The sequence below is a fragment of the Octodon degus genome, unplaced genomic scaffold, assembly GCF_000260255.1.
Source record: "Octodon degus isolate 3935 unplaced genomic scaffold, OctDeg1.0 scaffold00003, whole genome shotgun sequence".
NCBI lineage: Eukaryota > Metazoa > Chordata > Mammalia > Rodentia > Octodontidae > Octodon > Octodon degus.
The window spans coordinates 4,387,925-4,393,074 of NW_004524579.1; positions in this window are offsets into that span (position 1 = coordinate 4,387,925).

A 5,150-nucleotide genomic window follows, 5' to 3' on the forward strand; every position below is an offset into this window, starting at 1 on the left:
CAAAATTGTGTCTCTGAGAGCTAAACCCAACAAATCTATGAAGTTTTGTGGAGATACATGCAAACATTTGACTTTGCAGAATACTGAAACAAAGACAACATTTTCAGGCAAAATTATAAATATCACTAGATTTTTCTGGACTACCCCTTTTTTAGAATGTGTTCATTTCCTCAAAGGTGACTTACAGGATGGATGTTGCAACTGTAAATTATTACATCGTACCTTAAGGTAATGAATGGCCACATGCCATTTACCAGGGAAATGTTGCCAGGAGAGGCACACATCAGAGTGCAGAAGGCAGTACAGGAAATGGCAGGAAGCCATGCCAAAGCAAGGAGGCAGGCAGCCTCTTCCTCTTAGCGCCACCCAATAGGGAAGCGTTGCAGTGTTCATTGAGTCTCTAGGTTAAGGTCAGGGAACTGTGTTGTTATGGCCTCACCTTAGGGCATCTTTGCCTATGAGACATGTTGGGAGGACATACTTCTCTAGGTGCCTGTGGCTTCTTGTACTTATGGACCAAGCATCTCTGGTTGTCTAAAGACATCTTCTAAAACAAGCTGAAAATTCAGGCTTCGGGGAGCACAACTCACAAGAGCTGAGAGGATCTGGCCTGAGCACAAAAGACCTCCATGAGTGGGTTTTGTGAATTAAATGAGGTCAGCCAAGATTCAGTGGTGTTGGAAGTAGAATTTCATGTAAGGACTGTTTTAAAATTAGACAGAGAAACCATTCAGTATTTTCATTGCCAACTTTACATCATTTACTTCCAAGTCTTACAGCAAGCTTCTATCCTTTTATTATGTGTTCCTGATAAAACTGATGAAAGGAGAAATCTGAAAGAAAAACCAAGATTTCATATAGAAAAGAAAAGTCTTCTTTAAAGACAATACAAGTTTAAATCTTTCTAAATTATTATTTTTTTCTCTTTGTGTATTACATCTAGTGGTGTAGGAAATAACTTGTCCATATTGCGATCAATATTTTCTTTTGTTTAGTGCTATCATTTTTATCTCAAGAAGTCCACAAAGGCCATGGGATAAAGGCTTGGCACCCAGTGTTGAGATATTATGAGGTGGTAAGTATTCAAGGGTGGGCTACATAAGTCTTTGAAGTGTACCCTTAGGGAGATAATCCACATCAGCACCAGTTCTTTCTCTAACTCTTTGCAATTCTTGGAGATGAGCTAAGTACTTTTTGCTCTGCTACATGCTTTTCCCATGATATGCTTGCCTCCTAATCCACAACTCCTGGAGCCAATTGATAATGGACTTGAACACCCTAGATTATGAGCCAAAATCTCTCTCTCTCTCTCTCTCTCTCTCTCTCTCTCTCTCTCTCTCTCTCTGTTCCCATCCCCTCTTTCTCTCAGCTCTAACTAATCTTTGGAGAGATACATTATACAAAAAATGGTGACATAGACATCCTTGTCTTGTTTGGATGTAATTTTAAAGAAAAACTTGTTTTTTCCCATTCAATATGATGTTAGCAATTTGTTGTTCATATATGACTTTTAAGGTCACCATTCAACATCTTGAGCTAAGATCCTTCTTTTATACCTAGGTTTTTCTTCAGGGTTTTTTAAAAAATCACAAATGCATGTTGGATTTTGTGAAAGCCTTTTTCATGACTGTTGACTTGATCATGTGATTTCTGTCTTTGCTTCTATTTATGTTATGGATTGCATTTATTAATTTGTATGTGTTGAAATAAACTTGCATCCCTATAGGATTAAGGCTATTTAACGATGCATGATATTTTCTATAATATGTTGTATTCTGCATACCAGTGCCTTGCTGAGAAATTTTGTGTCTATGTTCATTCAATAAACTGACCCTCGGGGCTGGGGAGATGGCTCAGTAGAATAAGCACTTGATTGGCAAGTGCAAGGGCCTGAGTTCAATCCCTGGTTCCGAAAAAAAAAAAAACAAAAAACTGACCCATCTTTCTCTTTCATTTCAGTGCTAGTTTTGTTTTAGAATCAGGGTAATGCTAGCTTTCAGTGATGACTTTAAGACTGTTCCTTCCCTTTCAATTTTATTAAAGAATTTGAGGAGTATTGGTGTTAGATCTTCAAAGTTCTTGTAAAATTCGACAGTGAGTCCACTGGGACCTGGGCTTTTCTTTGTTGGTAGTTTTTATTACTTCTTCAATTTCATTGCCAGTTATTGGATTGTTCGGGGTTTTTATATCTTCTTTGTTTAGTTTTGGTATTTCTTATGTATCTTGGAGCCTACCCATTTCTTTTGAACTCTCCAATTTTTTTGAGTAAATTTCTACAAAGTAGTTACTAAAAGTCTTCTGGATTTTACCAGTGACTATTCTTACTTTGACGTTTCAATTTCTAATTGTATTGAACTAGGTATTTTCCTTCCCTTATTGGTGAAGCTTTCTGGGATTTGTCTATTTGTTGATTATTTCAAATAATCAACTTTTTGATTCATTGATTTTTTTTGAAATAAAATAGAAATTAATTTCATTAACTTTCGGTCTGATTTCAAAAGTGCCAATTTTTGTTGTTTTAGAAATATGAGGTCCACAATTAGGTTATATATTTAGACTCACTCTTTCTGATGTGGGCACTCACAGCTATAAATTCCTCTTAATGTTGCTTTCATTGTATCCCATGGTTTATGGTATGTCTTCCTGACATTTACATTTAATTCTAGGAACTATACAATTTCTTCCTGGACTTCTTTTGTGTACCAATCTGGCTCCTGACAAACAGCAAAACCATCATTAGTGACAAGAATACCACACTGGCAACAATAAATATGCCAGCAAAAGTAATCTAATCCAAGACAAGCTATATATTGACATATCACTAAGAAGTAATAATATGCCACTCTTAACCATGGAAAAGACATTTATAACTAGAGGAATTTTTATAATGAGCATGTTCTGTTTCTGAAACTAGGCCACTAAATGAATTGTTCACTAAGTAAAGAATTAATATAGTATGCACATTGCAATACTAATAACAAAGAAATTGCCAAAGTTAATGCTAACTTGATTTTTTATTTGAATAAATTTTAAATGAGGAACTGTAGAGCAGAACACAACTATAGTATTGTACTACATACATTGTATAGAGCTAGATACTGCAACAGAAAAATATATGGTACTGTATAAACAAGAAATATTGTATCAAGAAAAGACATTGAGACTCTATAAACAAGATGTACAAAACTGTAGCCCCTGCAACGGAGTCATATGTTCAAGAAACGGGTTATAAATCCAAATCGTGATTAAAGAGTTAAAATATATGTATCACTAACTATAGATTAGAAAAGCTTAATGGTTATACTATCGCTATGTACTCCCATTTCCAATTCCGGAGTTGGAAATGGGAGAATGAAAGGCCAAAATGTTTGAGAATTAAGCAATGAAAGTGAGGAGAAGAGAAAAATGATGTGAAGGATCTATTAGAGTTGATGTATATTAATAGAATTATAAAAGACAATGGAAAAGAACAAGAAGAAAAGAGAAAGAGAAAGAAAAAGTATCAATAATGAAAAAATAGGAAGATAAAAGAAAAACAAAGGAAAAAAAGGAAAATTTCCCAAGTTTCAATAAACCAGTGAAAAAGAAAAAGGAAAAAAAAATAAATGGGGAGGGGTGGGGTTGAAGACAAAAATGAAACTAATTATTCTGTACGTTTGAGTCTCTCTCTCTCTCTCTCTCTCTCTCTCTCTCTCTCTCTCTTTCTTTCTGTTTTTCAAGGACCCACAGCTTGGGAATCCATCAAGACATGGTTTTCTCCATGTAGATTTCTGGCCTGTGTATTGTCAAGGTGCTGTCCTATTTCAGAGCAACCTTAGTCCGTTTACTCCAGTCTCTACCAATTGTCCAAGCCCAGGGGTGTCCTTGATCACATTGGTAGATGGGGAATGTAACTAAACCTCACATATGTGCTGACTTTGGCAGCTGGTAAAGCGTTCCAGTAGCCCACTGTACTTAATGCCATTGCTTTCAGATGCTTTTGAGAATGTGCAAGCTGGCCTAGCTTCTTGCCACGGGGGGTCCTGGCCTGTGCAGATGCTCCATCTGAGTTTAAACTTTTTGGATGTGCTCTGTCTAGGCTGCGCCATGTCTATGAATATCTCCCATGGTTGTCTTTCACTCTATCACTGTGGGAAGGTTACAATGGGAAACCTGAAGTGAGATATTTTTAGTTGTTTGGAGGCTTAAAAAAACAACTCCTTCCTGCAATGGTACCTGATTAAGCACTCTCTGGTACAGGACAGGCACCACATTTTACATTTTCCTGGCTCTCCAGCGCTTGTCTACCCTGTTGAAGGAGGCACCCTAGAGCAAAGCTGCACGGCACTCTTGCAGTTCATGAGAGGTGTGAGTTCCTCCTGAAGCCAGTGCTGATGAGGCAGCTGCACTGTGTCTCCTTGGAGCTCTTGGCCCTGGGGGTTTTTTGATATTGAAGCAGCAGGGCAGGTTTCTGTTCCTAAGAGTAGGGATAAGCTTCCAGGCTGATTTATTTTTCTCTCTGTGTTGTGATCCACTTCTCCAAATTCTGCATAGCTTCTAATTTTTCTATTACTTCTTTCGAGATTTCTAGAGATCCTCTTTGTCTCTCTCTGTGTCTCTCTTTGTCTCTTTCTCTGTCTCTGTCTCTGTCTCTGTCTCTGTCTCTCTCTCTCTGTCTCTGTCTCCCTGTCTGTCTTTGTCTGTCTCTGTCTCTCTGTCTCTCTTTGGTCAAATTGCTATTTTCCAGATGTCTGTATTCCAGATTTCTGTGAGGTTGAATTTTGCTGCTCAGCATTACCCTGGCATTTTGATTCCTCCATTTTTTGATGCTGATAAATTCCTTATGGCACTATTTTCTACATTATGATAATGAAGTCAGTCCCATCAAAGTTGCCCAGGGAATTGTTTATACCTTCATAAGTCTTATCCTGGAACTCCTGATTCAAAGTTTTGATGGTCAATTCTCGAATATTCCTTTCACAAAAGATCCCCCAAACCTTGTGTGGACTGAAGAGTGAGAATTTCTGAAGAATGAGATACTGCATTCAACTATCACTCAAACCACTTTAAAAAAATTGAAAGAATACAAAATAGTGACAGAAAAACAGCATTAAAATATATAAGATTTCACTAAACAAAGTAATAGGAATTCATCAATGGTTGCTGCATAG